This window comes from Lepisosteus oculatus, chromosome 15, assembly GCF_040954835.1.
Source record: "Lepisosteus oculatus isolate fLepOcu1 chromosome 15, fLepOcu1.hap2, whole genome shotgun sequence".
NCBI lineage: Eukaryota > Metazoa > Chordata > Actinopteri > Semionotiformes > Lepisosteidae > Lepisosteus > Lepisosteus oculatus.
The window spans coordinates 6,540,878-6,566,661 of record NC_090710.1 but is presented as its reverse complement, the minus strand read 5'-3'; the positions used below and the strand labels follow the sequence as shown (position 1 = coordinate 6,566,661).

Here is a 25,784-nt window from a genome sequence, read left to right as displayed (position 1 = left end):
CATGCCACACTAGGCAGGGCCAATAAAACTTTTTGTGAGCATGTGAAGTCATCTCCCCACGTCACTGACATAAAACTGGGGGTCTTCATTACAGTACAAAAACTAGACCACACTCAGATGCGGATGCTGGTTAGTAGGTACTTGGGTAGGGGGCAGTGTGAGGCTCACTCACTATTTACTGTAAATTTGTTTTGCAATCCTAAAGTGTTGGGCAGCCTAGCAGCCATTAGCTTGGTTTAATCCCACTGCACTCTTCTTCAATCTAGACCTGACCGAATCATGAATTAGCGAATACACAAATTTTAAATTTGCAGATGTCGGCACCTTCTTGTATTGTCACATTGCAGTAATTGCAGTGTGGATGCTGTGCGGTGACTCTGTGGCCAAGGATCTGCGCCTGTGGCTGGAAGGTTGCCAGTTCGAATTCCGCGGCTGGCAGAGGAATCCTACTCTGTTGGGCCCCTGAGCAAGGCCCTTCACCCCAACTGCTCCAGGGTACAATGGCTGACCCCAAGCTTCTCTCCCTGTCTGTCTCATGAAGAGCAAGTTGGGTTATGCGAAAAGACAAATTCCTAATACAAGAAATTTGTATATGGCCAATAAAAGTGATCTTAAAAAAATAAAATTGTATCTTTGCATTTACACAGAATCAGAATCTTCGGATATCTTGACTATTCATTCAAATTATGCCCAGTCGTACCATAAAATACACACCTCATAGCACCTTAATAGTATAGCCTCAAATTTTAATATTTGAGCTAAATTAAAAAGGTTATATATCTGTATAAATATCACCTATTATGCACCCTGTTCTGTTGTCCATTCTTGTTAAGTTAGATCTCTTTTGTGCATTTGGTACTGTATGTCATTAGATTCTTTTTGAAATCTGCAGTCTCTTGTTGGCCTCTCAGGGAAAGTTTTCAGGAAAGACAGAAAAGATTGTTTCATATCGCAACAGAATTTCTCATTAGATAAAGTTAATTCGGCATTTAATTCTGCATGTTTTACAGTATGTTTTTATACTACCACTCATATAAATACTCCAGAAGCATAAACAAAGCTTACATTTCTGTGGTCCTAAAGAGCAAATTGTCATGGCTTTGCCTGTTCTAGTTGAGGGCAGCCTGTAACTAGTTGAAATTAAACCAATATATATTAGATTTTCTGATAATTTAAATCAAATTCTTTTAAGATAACCTTTGAAGGAAGTAAACAAGAGGATCACCTGTATGAAAATAAGGCCATAGATCTTGCTGAAACTCTTCGAACAAGCAAAAAAAAAAGCAATGGAAAATATGGTGTATTTAGATTTTCAGAAAGCATTTGATAAAGTTAATTATAAAACATTAGTTTTCAAATTGCATGCATTATTAATTTGGAGAAGTGTGGGTATTTGGATTGAAAACTGGTTAAAGGATAGACAACAGTACAGAGGCATAAAAATGGTTAGAAATGATCGATCTAGCTCATTTGATAGTAGATAATGCAAAATACGAGTATTAAGCCACCTCTGTAAAAGCAACAATTGAAATTTGAAAAGATATAGACAAAATTCCAGCCTGGGAAATGCCATGAAAATAAAATTGAAGAAAGACAAGTTCAGGGTGTTACGAGCGGGTATAACGCGTGCAGTTATCTTTGCTCCTGCCAGGATTCAACCCCGGTCACTCGCTGGCTCCGAGCACGCAAAGCACCTGTCCCTAGAGAGCAGATAACTTCGCTGTGCTCAAAGACCAAGTCTCCCTGCCAGGGCTGAGTCTTACACTGTTTATCATCAAGAGGGGGGTTATACCATGTCCATAACTCAGGCAGCGCATGAGTCCTGTTAAACAGGTGGCATACACATAACTAGTACATCAGGCTAGTTATGAAAAAGACTTATGGACTTAGGTGTTTATGCTTCCACATCTTTTCAATTCACTAGATAATGTGGGGAAGCAATAAAAAAGGTAAATAATGTTAGGATCTAGAGTTAAAAGTGTGCATTTTAAATCTAAGGATGTTATGTTAATAGTGCACAATGCACAAGTAATGCCTCATTTAGAATACCGTTCATGCTTTTGGTTATCATGTTCATCAAAAAAGACGGTGCTGCAGTGGAATCAGTCTGGAGAAGAGTAACCTGGTGCATTCTGGGGCTTAAAGAAATACGCTGTACTGACAGGCTGAAAGAGCTGAATCTTTTTAGTCTCAAACAGAAGGCTATGATTGAACCTTCGATATTCACTTCAATAGCCAAACGCAAACAGCGAAAGGTCACCAGGAGAAATGTGGATGTACATTTAAAGCCAAGACCTGGAGACACTTCTTAACCGAAATTGTTGTGGGGGTATGGAACAAGCTGCCCAGCCACATACAGTAGTTGAACCTGAACCCCTGGCTTCAGTTTCTTCAGTTATGCTAATAATTGCAAACTAGGCTAGGTGTGCCAAATGGTCTCCTCCGGTTGGTAACCTTTCATATGTTCTTAGTTTTAACACTGTGTTCTTAAGTATTTAAACTTGTGCGTCATTCTGGACCCTGAGATTTAATTTGACCTACATTTTATGTCTGTGATTAGATCTGCTTGGAAAACATTGTTAAAGTCAAAACTTGTCTGGATTAGAAGGATGCAGAGGTACTGGTTAGTGCCTTTATGAATTCCTGTCTTGATTATTGTAATTCCTTACTTGCTGATATGCCAGACAGCAAACTGAATAGGTTCTTTAGCGTGTTCGGAATGCAGCAGCTGGCTTGTGACTCTCTGATCACATCACTCCCTGTGATTAGGTCTTTGTAATGGTTGCCTAATAGTTTTCTTACAGACTTTAAAGGAAGCAAATGTGTTTGTTTTGAGAAAAATAAGGACTATAGATTTTGGATACTGATTACATGTTTTTGTGATCATTTTAATTACTATATTATCATGAGAACTATGATGCTGCCTTTGTGTGCATAAGCAATAAATCATCATCATCTTTCATGAGAGAGTTGATTGGGCACAAGTGATGCAGTGAATGTGAAGCCAGGTGTGAGTCAACAAAAGAAGAACAGTAATTAGGAACCAAAATGTACCACTTTTCAAGAAAAAAGCACCTTTAGTGTCATTGGTAATGTTGGAGCTTAGGTGGGCTGTGGAGCCAAGTCTTCTTTAGCAGTGAATAAGGGTTGTGTGTAGTCCACCTTAATGGAAGGCAGTGAGTGTGGTGCAGATGTACAGAATAGTACACTTATTGATATGTATAGCAGACCAATCCGTGAGGAGCTCCAAGTGTAATGCTCTGATCAGGAGCATCTATCTGCTACATAACTCCACTTGTAGTGACTGTTGGCCTGACTGCATACTGTAACATTGGACCTCTCCTGCTGCTCTTACTCTGGGCTCATCCTGAAATGATAACATTCCAGCATGTGCTTCTAGTCTGATGGTCATTTCCCTGGTAGTAACTTTGTTTTTTTTTAAGGGATAAGTTTCTTCTGATGCTCATACTGTATATGAAGTCCTTCATGGGTCAGAACCGCCTACTTTTAAGAGTCACTTGCTGTATATCTGCCTTATTATTCACTGAGATCTGAGAACGCAGGTGATACTGTAAGTCCTGGTACAGTTTCCAGTCGGCTGCACAGAGAGATTTTACCTGCTACACTCTCCATTCTTGGAACCCACTCCCAGTTCGCATCAGACACATCGGGACACCGGACTGTTTTCAAAGCAAATCTGAGATCTATTGCTTTAGATACACCCCTTGTAATTATGACTGGCTTTGTTGTTGTTTTTTGCTTTTTCCTCGTCTCATTTTCATAATTAACCCACGCCGGGATGTCTAGCATGAAGGGGGAAATATCAGAATACAATTGTGATCTATAAAGTGAGGAATATAAATGAAAAGGACGTTTTGGATAGGTTCATCCCTGATTTTAATATCTTAGAGTCTGAAATCTGTTAAGGGGGAATATTCGGAAACATTTTAAGATGTCAACACATCTCAGTGTAGGAGAAGGGTGTCTGGTCATTGTAGCTGGAATGTAATTTATTTATTGCATTGATGGGCTGTTATTGAATAGAGGTCTTCGTTTTTACTCCATCAGTCCCAGGCCTCCTTCAGCTTCAGTCTCATTTTGTATGCTGTCATGCTGTATCAGCATCAAGCTCGGGTGTCAAGGCAGATTATTAATATTCGGTGGGGGGAGAAGAACTGATTAGCTGCTGTGGGCTAGCAGGGACTTATGAATTGTGTTTTCAGAAACAGTGCTGCGTAGGTGAGGCTTCCTGACAAAAGACAGATGATGCTCATGGGTAGCAGATGAAGGGGTGTCGTGTGTGAGCCTGCGCAGCTGTGTCCGCGAACTGCTTACGACAGGAATACAACTGGACGTGATTAGTCCTACTGCCAGTCCCTGTTCAGAACTTGGGCTGTACTCTTCATACTTTTTCATTTTGTTTTGCGAAACCTTTAGACCGTGCTACAACACAATGTGAAGGAAATGCACTTTTTCTGAAAAATTTCTTGGTTGTTTTAGAAGGCCTCTGCAAACGTCCCCAAGAATGTGTCTCTCCGAAGGTTCTCTGTAGTATTTCAATGGTTTGTTTGAATTTCCAAACACACTTGTACCCTCTTGCCTCATTGTAGTTTTTTTTTACTCATTTTGGTCAAATGGTTGGACTGCCAGGTGTGTTTCTTTTAAGAATTGCAGGCATTGTTATTCTTTTTTCTTTTCTTTGTGGTTTTTTATTAATTTTATTTTGGGGTTTTTTAAAGACCTCAGTCTGATGCTCTGCTTTCCTTCACCTGAGAAATAACGTTCTACATGTGAGCATTCAGCACATAGAGAATGTGGAAAAAATTAAGTGATTACCAAATGCTGTTATTTTAGTAAGATTTGTCTTTAAAATTGAAATTCCTAAACAGTGAAGAGCAACTTTCTGCGGCATCAATGGAATAATTATTAATCCTTAAATGAATACATTTGAATCCTTAAAATGTAAAGCATTTAATATTGCACTCACACAGTTCAATCCAATAAAAACTGCAGTCCCTAAAGGTGTGGCCATTCTGAAAAGCAGTGCACGCCCTGTCATGTGTTAGTTTCATTTTCTAAAAGAACTGAGCTTGCCATACCAACATCCTGTCTGTAAATAATGCAGTTGTTGCTATACCTGTGTGTTATCAAACTGAAGCCTTTGTACCTTAGGCAAAGTAAATTGTGGAGGCCTAACTTGTGCAGAGCACATGGAAAAAAAGGAGTGCATATATTTCCTGCTATTCTATCTTTCAAATATTTTGGTGAACTGAAATGTTATTCTTTATATTTTCCAAAGTGGCTGAAAAATAATAATTTTGAGCTTCGTAGTGCAGTGCATTCGCCACTGATCATGACTGTGTTCATTCTTTATCAGAAATGTTGAAAATTATTGTCAGCTTTATTTCATTATATGCTGGGTCTTAAAGGGCTCTCTTAAATGAAAGCCTGTTTCTTTTGGTGATTGCTATTTTCTGTTTAACCGCATTAAGTATTTTGGTTAATCTTACTCGTCTCAGCTTTTTGACTGTTTTTCTGCCCTTTAATCAAATCAAAGCTCAGAAGTCTAATGGTATGTTTAAAGAAGTGAAAACATCTTCCATAGTTTACATTTTCAGAGGGGTTTGAACTGTATGGTATAATAAAAATAGAAGTTTCTTTACGTACACGTTTTAAATTATTTTCAAAAATCATTTCCAGTCCTTTAGACATTGTACATATCTCAAACATTCTTATTCAGTCTTTAGTTTGGCCTGTTTGATATACCTTTCAGAGCAAATCAACAGGGGGAAGCAAAAACAGTTAACTTTATTAAAGGACTTTAAAACACTTTAAAACCTAAGATAGATACATAATACTTTATTAATAAAGCCTTTAGGTTTAATTTATTTTAACAATCTAAAAGCCTTCATATCTGTTATATGTTGTATATCATAAGGACATTACATGTTTGTACATTTTGTATGCTTATTTTTCTTTTCTTCCGTTTCCTTAAGTATTGTGACATTTAAAAAATGTTGTAGTCAGATTTTTTCTTTTATCAATTCTGTTGATGTGCCTCAGAAATGTTGAATTGCTTAAAAAAACTCTAGAATCAGACATAAGACTATGTTGTACTTTTGTCTTCTACCCAATTATCTGGAATAGCCAATTACCCTTCAAAGTGACTCCCCATTGGCTACTTATAGCACAGGATGGAGAAAAGACAACAGGAGTCTTCTGAGATTTTAGATTCTGGGGCATACTGTAAGATATGTTACTAACAAATAATTCAGCCCATTAACCCATTTGTTGTTAGTAAGTAATTGATCCAAGGAGCTCATCCAGCCATTTCTTGAAAGAAAATGGATCAGCTTTAACATGACTGGGTAGCTTGTTCTATGCTCTTACAACATTTTGCATGAAGTGCCTCCCATTCTCGATTTTAAACACATCTCCACTTAGTTTCCACATGTACTTTTTTTCTTGTTTCTGTGAGTGGTTTTAAGAATTATGGATGGTTAGATCAGATCCACTCATAATCTTTTCTTTTGAAGACTAAAAATATTGGGTTCTTTTAGTCTCTCGGTGTAGGACATTCCTTTCGGTCCCATTATGCATCTGATCCCTCTTCTTCTGATTGCAATTTCTTTTTGCAATATGGTGACCAAGATTGTACATGATATTCTAAATAAATACCACTACATGCTGGAAATAAACAATCAATTTTGTGTGACAGTGTAAGAAAACAGAGCCATAATTGATAAGCTGTAGCAGCACAGGTTTTTGGCCTAAATGCAGGTGTCAGCTGAAGAGCAATTTGAGAACTAACCACTAAGCTTAATGCCTTCTAGCCTTGGTCAAAACCTTGGCTTTGAACTGGCAAACTGAGTCTGCGGAGTCAAAGTGAAGGATTTTCCTTGAGGGGTCAATAATCTGATCTATGCTCTAAATATAGCTGTACCATGACATTACATGACATGATCCCATGATGTCACAACAAAGAGACTTAATTTTTAAACCAGACGTGATACATCTACTGTATGTGCTTTTCATAAAGAGGCAAACAAAAAAGGAGAAAGGTAATGAAAAAGGGATCTGATGAGCTTCTGAGCACTTTAACTTTTAATACTGTACTATCTTCAGTGTAAAAAGTACAAGCTTAGACCCATGGTAAGTACAGTAACAGCAGCCTTATCTTAGCCCACCTTGTCTGATCTTGTCATATCCCAGAGGACAAAGCAGAAGCCTGGTCAGTACTGAATTGGGAGACCAAGGAGAACCAAGTTGCTGTTGTGAAAGTGGTGATGTTTGACAGGACTCCAGAGTCTCCAGTGACTGGGGACACTGTGTTGCAGTAGGTACTGTCCTTTGAATGAGATGTTAAACTGAGATCCTGTCTTCTTCATCATTAAAGATCCTGTTACAAAACAGCGAGGTGAGTCAGGAAATTACCCGAATGTTAAGACAGTGCGTGTTATTTTTATTCCCTGAAGCAGTTCTGGTGATAAAGTAATAAATTAGTCTAAAACTTGGACAATTATTTATTAACAATAAAATAACACATACACAATAAATATACAAATCTGTACAACACTTAGCCTATTACATGTGTACAATCTAGGTTCCTGAGTGCTAATTCCTACATAAAATGCAGTATTCAGCCACTATAATACAGATATGCAACAAAGCACTGTATTGGATCTTAAGAAATAATAATGTGTCCTAATAAAAATTGATACTGTTCAGAACTAAATCTCTCTTCCCACAACATCAATGCCCAAAAGTTAATGGGAATCACTTTGCCTATTCGGAAATGCATCGCCAATCTGTGAGAAAACCAATGTTATTAGCCTGAGGGCTCCCCAATATAGGAAGTCCAAAAACGGAAGAGATTTTGATCCATGCTGATGTTCCTTCTTCTCTCTCCTATCACTACATTATTTCTCCTCTGTTCTTTTTTTCCTCTGTCTTTTCTTCCCGTTTTTTATGTGTTTATTATGACATTATGGGGCTGCTGGCGCATAATGGCTGCCGTGTCACCCAGGTGACTTCAGTGGTGGTCAAAGTGTCTCCTACATGCAAAGTTCTGTGGGACCCTTTGGGATCAGTGCTGTTAATTAAAATATTCACACTTGAGCAGCCATCTCAAATTTCATGGTGGATTTTATCAGACAGTTTATAGAGAAGCTGGACCGGGGTGTTCATTGTAATTTTGTTATGCAATATAAATTGTTCAGTGACTTTGACTTGCTCTTAAAAACTTAATTGTGTAGCAGGTCACTTTTCTGACAAATTACCTTTAGCGTTTGTCTCTACTATGAATAACTCTGTGAACAGGCTTGAGTTTTGTTTTGTATCTTACAGATTTTTTAAAAACAATTTCCTAACATTTCAAAATGGGTTACGTATCAATAAAGAAACCATTGCTCAGTGCATTAAATCATTTTATTTATTCCTCACAACTGAAGTTTGTATTTTTCCAAGTTACTTAGTGGAAGACAATGAATAAAATCGGCCAATAGGATGGACAGCCATTATATATGTTCTTACATCACTTGTATATTTCATTAGTATTCTATGGCATTAAAATGATGTTTAATCCATAACTACTTTAGAATGAAGTTTAATACTGAATTTCCTGCATGAAATCAAAAGTACTTTGCTCCTGCACATCTGAATTGAAACCATAATTATTTAAAGGTTTACTGAAGTGGAGGTTTTTTTCCTGTGGGCTCAGCAGTTTTAGGGCACATTCATTTATATTTCTAAGTTTGTGTATCTTTGCCAACTGTTGTTGAAATTGAGATAAAATTTGTATTGTATTAATAGGAACTTCAAATATTTTCTCTTAGTCTTGGTTTCATTTAAGTTCTTCAACTGGCTTATTTTGCAACCAATGAATAAACAGTAAAGGTACGCTATTTCTGTCAGTATAACTGTGTTAACTGGAAAGATATACTGTACATCTACACTTGTGACTTTAGGAAGCTTAGAAAGATCCAGAAAAAAGGTTAACCCTACCTTTCATTTTTCTCTAAAAACAATTTGATTTTTGTGATTTGGGTTGGGTGGCAGCTCTGCTACAGCGATCTGTACGGTGGTCAATACGTACTGTACAAATACGGCTGGTGAAAATGAAAAGGGTGGTAGTGACCTACCAGATTTCTGCAGTGGCCGGGAACGTACCTGTATGTGTTCAGATGACAAATTTTCATCATTTAGGCTATGACCTAGATTTTGTTGTGAGTGAACAATGGGCACAAAAAATGCTAAACACTCATATTAAGTTGGAAATTCTAGAGAGCAAGGGAGTCAGATTCATGTAGGAACAATTAGCGGCTAACAGGCTTGCCAGAGGTGACTGAGCGTGGTGACCTTGTGGGATTCCTGAACAAGGAATTCCCTGAAAGGTTTCCGACCCTGAAACGGCAAGATTTAATGGTACAAAAATTGTACAGTTTTGAATCTTGCTCTTCTAGAGGCCACAACAAGCCCAAACAAGTGTTTGTTTTCAGTTTTCTCTGGTATGTAGACAGCTCTTTCAAAAGAAAGAAGGCAGTCTGGTCTGGTTCACTTGGCAGATGGATGTGTGCTGCAGTTCGACCCAAATTATAGTCGAGCAACTGACCAACAGAGACACACCTTTACTGAAGTGAGATGATCACTGAAGGAGGTGGAAGGTCCTGTTGTTCCTCTTACTGTATATACCCTTAAAGTGCCCCTCACAGACAGCAGTGTTCACCAAACCTGAAAGGACTGCCCCACCCATTTCGATGAAATTGAAAAATGACAGAGGGAAGCACTGGTCTAGAATTACTTCTTCGAGTTTTGGTTGGGATGTAGGAATTACTGAATTTTGTTCACAAGGGGGGAAAAAAGCTCCCATAAAAAGTGGATGAACAACACTGCAGGTGGGTAAGACCTCCTGCCATTATATTGCACACAATATATATTACAGAAACATGGAAATGCAACTTATCCAAGATGCCAAGGGTAAGAGTATTTCCTAAAAAAATTAAATAGTAATATTTAGGTTTATTCACTTAAGATGTGCACCCTCTTTCCAAAGTTTTAGGTTTTAATTCATGATCTTTTGGCTACATCTGAAGAACTGTAAGGTTGATTTTGTCTCATCATCGTAAAGTTATTGCATGGTTTACTTACACGCAACAGAGCTCTGGCCCTGCGGGTCTCTCTCCAAGGCTGTTGAAAGGCAGTTGAAGCAAAGAGGAAAATCAGTTTATGGCTAATTACACTGCATGTCAATTCTACTAATTGACCTCATAATTTTATTTGCCATGACATGAGGTAGGTGTATCTTGCATATTATAGTGGATTGTAATTAAGACTTTTTTCAAAATATTTAAGGTAGCAGTGCTATTGAGGTCATAAAATGTCCTTATTAATTGAAATGTTAAATACTGTACACCATTTTCAAAGGGTCATACAGGTGCTTATTTTGCACCATAGTTCTTAACTCTTTTTTTTCTTCTTTGGCAGACAATTCTGAGGGAAGTCTTTGTACCCTCCCAGTACAACATCTGCAAACTTTCCATATTTCCCCATACAAAATCATTTAAGTCTTGCATTCTTCTTGTTTCCAATCTTCTTTCCATGTGCCTTACTGATTTTAGCAGCCAGAACGGTCCTTTTACAATGGGTATTACAACAACAGTGTTCATTTTTAGGCACCACCCACGTAGTGCATTCACATAACATGAGAAGCTTGTAAAGTGAGGCTGTGTGCAGAGACCATTCTTTCTCCCACTTCTCAGTTTTTAGTGAGATGCAACTTTACATGTTTTTATGGGCATACAGCACTTATACAGTAATACCCTTCTGTCCAGCTCCTGCTTGTGGTCTGTACTGTAGAAGTAAAACAAAAAATGACCACTACAGGACTCTTAGAGTATGAGCTTCAGTTATTACATTTTAATGGAAACACGCATATGCTGTCCAGATAAACTAGCTGCTAAGAACATTCGCTGGTGTGAGCAGATGTATAAAACTTTCGAAAGCTTCCTGTGTGCTTTATCTCCAGTGCATAGAATAGCATATGACTTTTCCATGCAGCTGTTTGTTTATTCTACTCAGCAGTAACACTATTTATAAAATCGTAAAAATGCCTCATCTGTTTTGTTTCTTTGTTTAAGGGCCACCCTGCTTTAGTATAGCCGAACTTACCCAGGCCAAATTTTAAATACGGCTCAGGGGACACTCCATTTTTTTGTTTTTCCCAGGCTTCTACACAGCTGTGCCAGATAGAGGTTTACAGAGATCTATGTAGTCATTGTCAAGGTATAAGGCACAGATGCTGAATTAATAACAAAGCAGCACTGAATAAAATCTTAAGGGACTGGGGTGAAACATGCATTAGAAAATGTTGTCAAGACTAGTAATGGCATTGCACTGTACTCATTAAATTGTTTCATGGAATCACTATGAAATAGCACCATTATCATTTGCCAAGAATGGAGCTTCATTTTAAAAAAATCCTGACCTAAGAGACTCCATCTTTTAAAGCAACAGAATAATCTAAAGCAAAAGTCTTTACTTTAGGTTATGCAGTTTAAGATTGGAAGCAATCAGGAGGGTACAGTTGAAATTCATACTTTTTGTCATATTTTGTGCTGATTCTTCCTATTAAAATAACTAGATGTAATTTAGCTCCCTGTGAATTAAATCTACTTTGCAATTAAGATTTTATAAACCTCTTGTAACCAAAATAAATATTAGTGATTTGGTAATAGCCTGTTCACTTTAAAAAGGTTGTTGCATTCCATGTATGACAGCTGAACTTGAATTAGTTTAATTGAACTTTTTTAGAAGGGAGACCACTTACAAAAGCCAGAACACATTTGACTTTCCAGATCTGTGGTATTGTGATGTTTCACCACTTTCGTGAAGCACGCAAGTCTGCCTAATTAAGGACTAATAGAAGTTGCATTAGAATTGCATATATTGGGGTTATGTTTGAAATGTTTAACTATTTTCAACTAAAAAGGAACCCCTTTTTTAGAGTGAATGCTTAGAATAAGCAGCTATGGAATTTGGTGTGCCGAGAACTACTGTATATACAGGATGTATACAGTACTGTAGATGGACGTGTATATGCTGAGCATCCAAAGAAACTTATCACTCTGTATGTGTACATTGTTTTAGAAATATTAAGTATGCAGATTTGGGATATTAGATAAACGTTTTCAGCGTCTTTGTGATTAATTGACCATTCATGATTGTCTGTGATGCCCTGGAGTGACATTGTCACAGGAGCACTAGTGACATGTGACTAGTGATCATTAGTGAGAGAGCTGATTGAACCTGTAGAATGTCAAGCCCGATGAAGATCACAAATGAAAAATGCAAAAAGGATCTAATGTGTTCTTCTTATTAAGAGTACAGAAGTGTTGTTCTCTTTGATATGTTGGACATATGATGCTGGACAAAGTAAATTAATAAATTTAGTGTCTGTGCAGACTATGCTGATGGCTGTCAGCAAGTTTGCAGAATGATGAACTAAATGGTGTGTACATCCAACCAATCAATACAGAAGTTTGAGCGTGATGATCTGGGTAGGAGGTGTTTTGTCTCTACAGAACTCAACATGTAGTGATTGATAAGAACCTGACTGGATCATCACATCTGCATTGCAAGATTCCAGCAGGACAGAGAATGACCTCAAGGCGCTCATATACTGTAACAGGCTTCTTACAAGCTTCTTACAAGCAAAAAGTGTGACCATTATTCCAGGAATTCCCTACTTGCCAGAATTAATTATCATGGAACATGTGTGAGGTGAGCTGAGACAACATGTGACATCCAGGGCTCAGAGACTAGTGAAAAAAGCAAGCTCTTGTCCTGGCTTAACAGGAGAAATAGGACAGAATCCTAACCGACAGCATCTGCAACCTGGTGCATACCTGCATCACAGACATACAGCTTGTACTGCTTCCAACAGTGATCACACATGCCACTAGTCTCCGATTATCACAGTAAAACCCAAAATGATCAAATATGTCGATGACAAATATTAGCTTAATGCTATCTCATGTTTGTTCAATAAAACATCAGTGCACCTGCTACAAAAAGTTTGAGAAACCTGATGTTTTTGCCAATTTGTTGCTGTTATATATAATACTTTGCTTTTGATGCTCAATACCATGCAATAGCTAAGATCTGCAGTTTTTTAAATCTAGTCTAAATATTTCATCATGGTGACCATGTTACAAATACATGGCATTTAAAGGATTTTTCAAGAATATGTTTTAGTATTTGTGTGCAGATAGTTGAAATTACCTACTAAAAATGTACATGAATATAAATAGTATTCTATTGCGTAGTAAAGCAAATATATGGTATAAAAATAGATATTGTGTGTATATGTTAGAAATGTATTTTGATATCAGCAAGATACACATTATTACATCCTCTTATTATGATATATCTCACACTTATACTTGGATGCTATAAATAGAAGAATTTTCAATGTAGAAATCCGAACACCAACTCAATAAATTGAACCACAAATTAAAGTGAATAAAATGCCCTCTATAGTTAGAGGGGTGGTTCCAAGTGTGACCACTCTTTTAAAGTACTGATTAATTTTAAGCTTCATTTTTATGTGTTGCTGGTTACCTAAGACTCAAATGCATTATCTCAGAAAATGCTGGTGCCGGCATAGTCACTTGGGAACAGGTGGAAATGAAAAGTGAAAACAGTGATGACTAAGAAAATAATCCAAGACAGCAGTCACTGTTTTCAAGGAGGAACTGGCTGAGACATTTCCTGTCGGTCTGAGCAGTCTGAAGCCCCAGAATCTTTTGTTCTTGGCGCATGACGCCTTGTGAAATTTGGGGATGTTCTTCTGTCATTTACCTGAGTACTGTGTTACTATTCCTGTATCTGTACACACAAATTGGCACAGCGCTGTTGGCTGATTCCGTAATAATGTGCATGAAATTCACCTTCCTGGATTTTTGTCTGCTTTATTCTGTATTTTGTTTTGACCAAATGACAGAAAATTGCACAAAATAGATGTTATCAAATTACACTACCTGTTTTGGAAGTGGGCTTAATATGGTATGTACCAAATTCTGAGTCAATGAATTATTAACAATAATATGCCAGCACAAGGTGGTATTACTGAAAGACAGGGCACATGCACTGTAAATAATCATCTGCTAGCAGGCTGGGGAGCTGCATTTGTGCATTCAGTATGGACGTACATATCTGCAGTTATACTCAATCTATCTGTAACTTATCATTAACAAACATATCATTAACACTGTCATTAAATAGGTAATCAACCTGTAATGGGGACCATGGACAACTGGGTGTGTATTTAATGATGTAATGCATACTGTATATGTCTAGTAGCGTCTGTTAAAAAATTAGAAGATCTTCATTTTTTTTCTTTTTTCCCCATTCCTTAAAATTTTAGCCTTCGATGTAACTGCAGGAGGGGCGACACTGTGGAGCAATGGCTACCATAACTGCCTCACAGTACTGGGGCTCTGTGCTCAATTCTCGACCTGGTATGCTATCTGGATTTTATATGTTATCCCCGTGTGTGCATGGGTTTCCTCCCGGTGCTCCTGTTTCCTCCCACTGTCCAGAGACATACGAGTAGGTTAAGTGGTTTATGGCCCTGGTGTGAGTTTGTGTGTCATGTGTGTCAGCCTGTGCCTTGCTATGGACTGGCATTCTGTCCAGGGCGTATCCTGCCTTGCGTCTGATGGGCTCTGGCTCTCCTGCTGCCCTGTATTGGATAAAGCAGTTAGAAAATGGATGGAAGGATTTGATACTATCAATCACAGCACTCTAATCAAGTACATTTGATAGTTATCTTCGGGTTACTGATCCTTTCTTGCCTTGGTTGACTTCTTTTTGGATACCAGAAGCTGATTTGTAAATCTTGAATGTTTTAAATCGGATGTTACCCTCACAGAGGCCTTATTACTGGGAAAATTGGCCCTAGTGTGAGTGTGTTCTGTGATGGACAGGTGTGATATCCAGAGTGTATCCTACCTTGTGGCCTTTGCTTACTAGAATAATGTCCTGCTCCCCTGTGACACTGAATTGGATAGAGGGGTTAGAAAATGGATGGATGTAACTGCAGGTTCTTTTGTCTGTCTTGCTGACAACTCCACAGAGTTGTCTATAAATGCCTCAGTAATTTGGCACATGTAAAAGATTTGCCAGCACTCATTTAGTGCTGAAACTTCCTTGTATGTCACAGTTCAAATAAGAGGTAATCAGATGTGAAGCTGACAAGCATCAATTTCCGTTATGTAGATTAAGAATGTGCTTTGTGATCCAGAAGCATCTCGGTTTGTTTTTTCTAGTTTCATCACAGTGGCTTTATTCCCAGGATACTGCAGAGGGATCACAATGGAAAACCATATGATCTGCTCTCAGTTGGCAGACTTCACATAATCTTAATACAATGCAAAATAGCAGAAGAATAAAAACAGCTGTCTTGTCACATCTGGTTATGTTCAATGCTATGTAATTCCATACTGGGCTCAGAATTGGTTGGAAAAGCATCTTTATCTGTTTGTTTTCTTTGTTCCTTACTTCAACCCTTTAGGCTGTACAAGTCACTACTGGGTATATCCCTTTCTGTGATAGCTAATATTTCAAGCTCTATGATGAGTGGTTAGTATTTTGTAGAAACATTATGAAACTCTGTATAAATATCACTGGCAACAGTTGTGGATATACAAATGTGTATTGGTGGATTTGCTAATCTTCCTTAAGAATGCCTTTCTGTCTGTTTGGGCATTTTCATACTACTACTCAAACTACAGTACAGAAGGGGCACTTCTACAATATACCTTATATTGATTTTTTTTTATGTGAGCATTTTTTTATGGTTTAACTACATGCCAATAAAGACTGGGTATGCTCTTGTTAAACAAGAACATCAAACCATCTTGAAATGCCTCAATACAGTTGTATAATAGTGTTAGTGGAGGATTTCAGGTACCACAGCTCCGTCCCCACTCCAGGATGGTAGCCCAGCCTAAAACAAGAACTGCAAAAAGAAAAATGTTGCTGTGGAACAGATGCATGAATCACAGTTACACTTTCAGTCTGAAAAGTTATGATTGGCTCCATGTCTGTGAACTACTGTAATTAGAACAGGTTTTGTTTGATGTTCTTGAATCTACTGAACTGAAAGCATTTTTGTTTGCTTCTTTTGCCTTAGGCGATGTTTTGTTTTATCATTACATGTTTTGTTTTTTTTTATTTTCGAGTGCCATCTTTCCTTTCTGCTTCTTATGGAAATGTTGTTTTTGGAGTAGATTCATTAATTAAATTATGTTGAATGCCTAATGTTTGTATATTTTACCTGACTGACTACAGTATGTGGTTACATCAAATAAATACAGGTTACAGAATAATGTATTAGCATTTAATCACATTTTCACAATGTGCATTTTGCAAAAACTTTGTTCTGCTCTTTTATTGCTTATGAAGTCGGCATCAGTAACTTCACAGGTAAAAGCAAAGTAGGCAATTTTTGCTATGCTTTCTACAGTAGAAAAATATTTAAATAGATTTAAAAGCAGTGCAGACAATCAGAAATGTTAGACTAAGATGCTGTAGCAATATATCCCTGCTTTTATGATTCTTTGTCGTAATTACCAAGGGATCATACAAGGTCTCTATAATAAAGAACCCAACTGTTCTATTAATATTTAAAGGGTGGGTTTAAATCTAAGACTTTGAATGCTGAATGTATTCTCATCTGAAGATTGCAAAATAGCAAGTACAGCAGTCATTCCCACCTGAATTAGTTTAAATCCTTGTCCTTGGTGTATTTAGTCCCTCCTGTTCTTGACTGTGGGTGACCTCCTCCCATCTTCTTCAAGGCTCAGATAGTAAATCCCTCGACCAGTTCCAAGCTGGATGCTTGCTATAGTACAGATTGGTTTAAATACTGATAATGCCATGGGTGGTGAAACTATTGTACTAAGGAGGGTGGGGGGGCATATAGACTATACGTTATATAACAGAAACTTAGGGATATATAGAGTATAAGGCTGCATTTAAAGATTTGTATAACATTTTGGTTACAACATTACAAAAGAGATATTTCTGCTCTGGAATCAGTTCAGTGAAGAGCAATCAGATACAGTACATTCCAGAGTTTAAGACAGGGGTTCCCAAACAACAGCTGGTTTTCATCCCAGCCAAGCTCTCAGTTATACAACTGATGTATACATTGAGTTAATAATAGAAATAATAGCTCAGCTCTTAACTTAGTTTGACACTGACTTTTAACTATTGTATTTCATATACATATTTCATAAATAAAATCCCAATTGCAAATATTCCGATCAGGCCACTTGTTAGTTCTTTAAGGCTTTGATTAGATATTTAAGACGGGCTGGAATGAAAACCAGCAAGTGTGTCGTTGATTTTGGTTTAAAGGAATGTTCTACCCTTGCAGTCTGAAGGAACTGAATCTCTTTAGTATTGAATAGAGATGACAATATTAGACAGCCTCCATTGATTTAGCTTGATGCTATTTCTAATTATTTAAATCGAGTTATTTCCAGAAATAAGTATGATTCTAATTATAGAAGTAAAATACATTTAGTACATTAGTTAATAATGTTGTGATCTACTTTCCACAGTATTGTAAAATATATCATGCTTCATTTTAGCCGGCAGCTTTAACCTACTGAAGCCTAAGTACTATGGATAATTTGAATATAGCCATACACCTGAATTGCAGAAGCCTTAAGTACTGTTTTAGATGTTGTGGCCAATACTGGTTACAATCCTGACATGTTAACATTGGAATCTGAAGAGAATTGATTACTGCAGCTTAAAGGGATAGAAGGCAGTGGCCTGAATGGTTTAATATATAAAAAATGACAGATAGATTTAGGGAGAAAGAAGGCACTTTAGAAGAAGAAATGGAATACAATAAATTGCAATCATGCATAAAAAGTATTATAGAGCATATTAGAAAAACCAAGAGAAGCATTCCATGAAGGAAAATACTATCCATATATTTTAGGATATTTAGGTATTGAGGGTTCTAAGATTTTAGTTAGATATATTAATACCTACACTTTCATTCTGTAGTAATTTCTTTTTTTCTCCCACTGCTTGATTACCCTGCCCTGTAATTTCATAGAAGGAAAAAAAGTCATACCATTTTTGTACTTGATGATATCTGCAAGCAAGGTTTTGAGATTTCAATTAGGAATAATAATCTACTATCTGTTTTTCTTTCTGCGTGGCTAAATATTCCAAATTCCAATCCACGGGTTTGGTAGTGCTTCCACCCGGCTCTGTGTATGTTGTCCCATAGTCCTTCACAAATATACAGTACGAAGGTCATTACACTGCTCTGGAGAGAACATCCCCCAGAAATGGAATTCATTTTTTTTAAAGTTGATAGAATCATTCTCAAGAGCATTCAGAACCTGCACCACCCAAAAGTTATGTATTTTAGACTCAGACTAAGAGAGTAGTGCAGGGGAGAGTAGTGACATTGCATTGCTTGAAATCTCTGTACGGTGCCAACACAGGAGCCGACTCTCCTGTGCCCGAGGTACACATGACAGCTGCAACTAGGTGAAAAAAATAAAGCAGGAAATGTTCCGACCATATTGACACTTACACTGTCATTTAGGACTTGATGGGTTGGTTTGACAGTCCCTCAACTTTTTCCAAGTTGGTAGGTTATTTTGGATCTAGTAAATGTTAAACAATAGAGATTAAAAACAGATCATGTTTTAAAATAAATGTGGTACTAAATGGTATTAGGATATAAGGAATAAATCATCTTAATTATTTATTGATTGTGAGTGCTCAAACCTATAATGGACTGTGCAGCTATGTTGCTGTAGAGAGTGTTAACATAACCACTACATTTTCTATCATGCACCTGACTGAGCCATTATGAATAAAAAACATTAAAAGGATTCTTCCTTCCATCTGTTATTCAATTGCATTCATTTTACCCTCAAATTTATCACATTAGCAGACCTAGCCTTCATTTTCTTTTTAAAATTGTAATTTTACATAATGTGCACCGCACCTTCCTCTCCAGTTTATTTACTTTTAGTTGCGGCACACTGACTTGTACTGTAACCAGACATGACATCAGGCTTAAACAATTTGTGATCTCTGATCACTTAACATCCATCTATTCACAAGTATTCACTGCTCACTGCCTCCACTCTTAAAATACTACTGCAAAAGATCAGTTACTAGTCCTGTCATTAAACACCAGGCACCTGTCTGTCTGCTTGAATATCAGTGGTAAATTGGGAGAACTGCATTGGGAATGCAGTCAGAATTAGCTCTGTTGCTGGCAGACAAGATATTGCCCAGAATTGTGAGTTGCTGATTTTGACATAGTCCTCTGCCATGATGTCTTTCTTGTTTCTGGCAACATCATCCGTTTTCTTTTGTCTTCTGCACTCCTGTCACCTCCTGGGTGGCACACGGGTGAGGATCTGGAGGTGCCGCTCCACTCTGCCCCCTGCTGGGACTCATTCGCGGTTGCCCACAGATTCAGGGTCTCGCAGTGCCACCCCCACCCACGACAGACGCAAACTCTTCAAACTCTGCAATGCCAAAAGATGGGCCACTGGAGAATTCTGCACCATCTAGGTTTTCAAGGCAGGCATCATCACTTTCTGTAACATACCCCGTGCAAGTGAGTGCTGTTGTGCGCACGTAGCTAAAATGCATGTGCCAGACTCGGAAAACAATACTGCTCTCTTTGTATGTGTGTGAGTCGACACCCCTGTCTTCAGGATACGAGTGGAGGTGGTTTTCTCTGGTTTTCTATGAACTGCACATACTGTATATAGCATTTAGTGAAATAAAAAGTTCTGAAAATAAAGTGGGAGAATCAACCTTTTTCCATTTTTGTAAACCGTAGAGTGTTACATACACTAAAGCAACTACAAGCTATCTTCATTTAGTTAGTATATGATTCTATAAGCTATCGATCTTCATATAGAAAGTATACAGTCGGATGGCTCTTGTACATCTTTGTTCGAATATGAGGTGCAATGGCATGTTGCAATAATTGCTGTACAGCTTCTTTGGAAAAGTTTGAAGTCCTCTGTGAGGTGGAGGAGATACTGTGTCAAAACCAGTGTTGGATTTTGGTTCTGAAAACAAAACTTGACCCTCTACATAAACTTGAATATGAACACTTACAAATTATAGCATGCTTCTGAGTAAACTCGCATGTTCCTCTAAGGGCTGGTGGTGAAGCCTACATTTTTTTCAGATTCTTTGCTGTAAAATCTGTGGTTGTCGTGTATATTAGAGCAGGCATGTGCCTTTTATACAGAATTATACAGAATTGATAACCTTGTATTCTCCCACCCAATTGCTGAAGTCTGCGGTTTTCTCTACAGCAGTTTTTCTCGCAGCATTCAAGATCATTATGAGGCTGAGCTAAAAGTTCATCAAGGTAAGCGTTTTTATTTTTAGTTTAACTGTGGTTTTATTAACCTTCTGTAAAAATTTACCTAATGTCTCAGAATTTTAATAGTCCTCTAATAACCTTGATTCAGAAATGACAGCAGGTGCACCTGTTGTTATATTGTCAGACTTTGACATTATTTGAAAATGACACAAATACCAATCTTTCTCATCCTAGCATTAATATCGCATCAGCAGGGTCCGGTTGTCGGCACACCCGTCTCCATTTGGTGGTTTGAACCAAATCTTTGAGCTGACGTTGCCATTAAATGCAACCGAGAATACTCCAACCGGTGCATCGCTCCGCCTGCTGTCAGAGTGGGGGAGGAGAACCAAGTAATGTAGCCAAGGGGGATTATTAGGAGGCATGGGAAATTTGGCCAGGACGCCAGGGTTACACCCCTACTCTTTTTGAGAAACACCCTTGGAAACGCCACAGATAGTCAGGACCTCGGTTTTACATCTCATCCGAAAGACGGCGCTTGTTTACAGTATAATGTCCCCGTCACTATACTGGGGCATTAGGACCCACATGGACCGCAGGGTGAGCACCCCCTGCTGGTCTCACTTCCAGCAGCAACCTTAGTTTTTCCCAGGAGGTCTCCCATCCAGGTACTGACCAGGCTCACACCTGCTTAGCTTCAGTGGGCTGCCAATTGTAAGTTGCAGGGTAACATGGCTGCTGGCTGCTCGCAAATGCCAATGAACTATATTTTTCCTGACACCTTCATTTACTAATGGAAATTGGTCAGTTTTATTTAGTACATTAGTCTAATCCAGTCGTTTCTTCAAGGGAAGATATGGTATCGGCTTCAACAGGATATCTTGTATGTAGATGTAGAGGATACCACTCAGTAGCCTAGCTAAGCTCCTTCTAATCTTCTTCCTCCTGGGTGTGCGTCTTCCTATGTTGTGATCAAGGGTTTGTACTAAAGAAGTTCTCTTTTGCTTAGGTTTTCCACAGAAGGGAGAGGTTCTCTAATTATAAAGTGCACTAAAGTCTGTGCTTCTTGGGATCATCCACACAAGGATGCATAGAATCATAGAAACCACTGGCTTTCTGTTAAGAGACCTTGAGTTCTATTCCTAAAACATACCATAGGTTCATAAATGTGTATTCTTTGATATGTGTATTCTTTTGGTTAACTTTCTAGAATTTTCACACTCCTTGCTATTTCACAGATCAGACAGATTTCACAATTGAAGGAATGTGTTGCAAAAAGCCTAATTAACAAGTCTTAATTACTTCTAGGGTTTTTAACAACATCAAAGGTATTCTCCTCCTACAGTCTTAGTTCATTTTTTGTGTGCTGCTGGCATGTTTAACCTGTGTCTCCTGTTCACGATTATTCAAGAGTCATGCAAAAACAGGTGAACCTGGAATTGAAATTGCAGAACCAATTTCAAGCACTGCCGTCTGTCTTTCAGTGCTCTTCCATTGCGGGCGTTAATTATCCAGCCAGCCTTTGTGGGTGGACACTGAGAGACAAGAAGAATGCGTGTCCTCTTTGGATGGGCCTGCTTGCACAGAGCGAGCCATTATTGCCAATTCACTAATTAGACAGCACCCATGAGCATATTAGGCCCATTCCACTTTGTCCTATGAGCTCAGGTGAATAATAACAAGGTTGTAACCATCTGGGTTGAAGTACAGGTACTCTATTGGACCAGCAAAAGCACTGTGTGGCACGTGAGACATTGGCAGAACAGCCACACCTGGATGCCATCTGGATTTTGTTGGCTGAGGGGGGTAGGCTGTAAAGGAGTTCCTTACCAGAAGGAGACAGTTCAAAGAACACAGAATTAGGTTAATGATCTCCATGTTAGTTTTTAATGCAGAATTAGACTGGCAATAATTCCAGGGTCCTAAAGGAGTGCTGCACATCCACATGCTGTCTTGGAGTTTTGTTACTTAGCACTTTAGTTTGTAGTTTTGAAAACCTTTGAAAGGTAGGGATGCGATCTTGTGACGATTTTGGATTATCCTGTGGTGTGATGGGTAAACAGCTAGTTTTGATGCATGATGGAAAATGAGAACCAATCCATATTTCTTTCAGGGAGCTTGGAGAAACTTGTCCTCGGTGCTTGCATTTTCAGCTGGGTGCAATTTCATTGAAACTTTGGAGTGCTTTATGCAAATAGGGCATGATTATGGCTGCACCACTATAAAGTTTTTCTAACATTAAGAGCAATATAGATTAGATATATGAGCCTGACATAGATGTCTTGCAAGTATGACTTTGTTTGATAAAATTAGTGTTGTGAAAGTGGAATTGATTTTTAAAAGTAATTCACACTGGAATTAAATCTCGGAATATGAATTAGTATTAAATAGGCCTCACTACTGCAGTCAGCCTTATTTATTCTTTCCTTGTTTTTTTGAAACAGTCACATCAGCTTTTAATCGGTCTTCATAACTCCTGCATTTTCCTTTACCTAAGGACGTGAAATCACTGTTTTCATGAGGTCATCTTTGTGACCATTTCTAAAAGTGTGGTTTCATGTCAGATCTTCCTCAATCTCTCTGGTTTGTAGTCTTTTATTCTTCGATATATCTTTTTTAAAATTTCTTCATTAGTTCTGTACAATGCTTGTATTCTCACAGTGATAACTCCAATATACCAGCTGTATATTGATAATGTGACAATTGTAGTTGGGGTGCAATGGTTAGCATTGCGGTCTGGCAGCGCTGGGGAACTGGGTTCAATTCCTGGAGTATTATCTGTGTGGAGTATATATGTTCTCCCCTTATTTATGTGGGTTTCCTTCCACAGTCCAAAGACATAGTAGTAGGTTAATGACTCTGTATTAGAAAACAGAAAATGGATGGATGCACATAGTTTTAACGTAATTTTTCTGAACTATTCACGAGTCTTAGTTTTGACCTCTGCTTTATGTCGTGTGTGCATAAGCAGATTGGAAAGGCATTGAATAATACTAGAATTAGCTTGGGCAAAAGTCAATTACGGCATGCACATCCTGCTATTGTATACCTCTCTGAGGCTGCGTTATACACTTCATGGGCCTCGTAAAGTGTTAAAAGAATCACTAAAATCATTTTAGTATCAGGAAATCTGAGTTCTTGGTCTTATATTTCTTATATAATGCTGGTGTGATTAAAGTCTTACATTTTAAAGTTCTGGAACTAGAGCAAGACAAGGTTGGAAAAAAATAACATTGCTTGTCTTTAATAACAGCCTGAGTATTTCCCTAACGACATACAGTAGGGATGAAATAGTATTCCAAGTGAAATACACTGTAGTTTCTATAAGCGTTCAGGAGCAGGTACGGTAATCAAAGATATTATTTTATTTGAATCCTTTCAGTTCTTTGGTTACAACAGAAATACCAAATGTGCACATGTTGTTCTCACTATGTAACGAAAGAGTTCTTTCAGGGCCCTATGCAGATGACATGATCCGGGGTGGAGTGAGGAAAACACAGGGAAAAAGGCATACAGGAGTCGGGAATGAAAACAGGGGGCGTGTCTAAAGTGCACAGGCGTCCAGGGGGGCTGAGTCCGGGGCAAACAATACAAAACAGAGTCCAATGGGAAATCCAAGACAAAGGCAAAAGGTCCAAAGCCGGGCGGTCCATCCGAGGCTGACGATTGAAAACCAGAGCCGTGTCAGGACCAGCAGGAGAAACGGGAACTTAAAACCATAACGGAGCCAGGCGCATTCCAGGTCCCGGGCTCGGATGATGCGGGAATCAATGCAGAGCCCCAAACTGAGTGGGCGTCTGGCTTTTAAGGTGGGCTGCAAGGAGGCTGAAACAGGGGGCAGGTGCACAAAATCAAGTGAAAGAGCCGGAGCGCCCTTAAAGGGGAGGGACTACAATCGTGACACACTACCAGTATTTTAGTACCAGTATTTATAATGTACGAATAATGGCTTCTGGGAAATCTGATTAGGAAACTAACACTTTAACGAATTATTTCATTTACAGCTATAGTCTGTGTTCAGAGAGTGGTTTGTTTTAAGCCTGTGCAACATACTTCAGTTCAAGGACTGGGAAGAATTCAAGAGTGACAAAGGTTGGTTACAGGTTTTCCCTGTGTGATAAACTCTAAAATCTCCTACTTTGCATCATCCCAGTTTTGACTTGTGGCCAGATTAATACTGGAGAAGATCACAGTAGTTAGGGAAGGACCAGAAGAGCACAGCTAAATAATAGTTTTGGATGAGTTTCTCAGAATTATACTGTACAGTACATCCAACATCTTTTAACTACACTGCAGTAAGAACCTGTTACTGTTATTTTTGTGTGCTTCGGAAGCACTTACAGTAAGTTAAGAAGTCAGTATCTTATCAATCTTTTAATGTGGTACTCTTTGATTTTCTAATTATAAGGAACAGCTTCCTAAATTTGTTCCACATTTTCTATGTCCTTGTAAACTTCAGCAGATTTTCAAAAAAATAAAAAAAATAAAATTTGCTCCATTGGACGATTAAATTGACAGTAATAATATGAGGACAGCATTTTGCTCCGGTGCCAGGAGGCACTTGGATCACTGTTTTATCAAAGGATAAGCTTATGATTGTTGTTTTCCTGCTTTGCAAGCATTTTCTTTAATTGATAGTATATTGAAATAGTTTAGAATAGCAGCCCCAGATTCAAGACAGGATGGGAATATTAAGTACAATGTTTTGGCTAGGTCGTAGGCTTATGTTTTGAAATTGTTTTTGATAAAATCGTAGGGTTCTCTTTATATAGCAAGTAATTAGTACCTGGTGTGTCCCACAACATCTGAAATATAAGCAAGCAGATGACACAGTATAGAGTGAGAGAGATGCTCCAGCTGAACCACAAAGATGTTCCTCTGTTTGATTTGTAAAGCAGCTGATGGGTCAGATCAGTGAGTAAAATGTTATTGGGCAATGGTTAACATTGGTGCTCAAGGTTAGTCCCATAGGTGCATGATTGGGTTAGATTGAATATTAGAAGGAGACATAACACAATACTTAATATTTTAAAAGGAAATGATGAAGTCAAAACAGAACACTACTTCTCTGGTGCCAGTAGTCAAATATATCCTATAATGTTGTGCTGAAACAGGTCAATTGGTTTTCATTATGTAATTAACATGTATAGGTAAAGTTACTGTAAGGTTCAAATGTGCTTTGGTATAGTTTCCTGTGATCTATCAGTCTGATTATCAATGTAGTTCTAAAATATTTTTATGTTTTAAGATTTTCGTGGTAGCATAGAGTACTGCTTAATGCTTAGCCTTTTTTTTCAGCAAAATCTTTACCTCTACCTACATCTGCTTTAAAAGATTGTTGGAATTAGTTTTCCTCACTGTTATACAGAGACTGTAGCAGTATAGCATA

The 25,784-nt window shown here is 38.1% G+C and overlaps 1 protein-coding gene across 3 annotated transcripts in view; it reads left to right on the top strand.

Moving 5' to 3' along the window:
- Positions 1–25,784, top strand: part of LOC102697644 (ras-related protein Rap-2a) — a 103,451-nt gene that overhangs the window by 12,383 nt on the left and 65,284 nt on the right. The gene's annotated exons all lie outside the window — the stretch shown is intronic.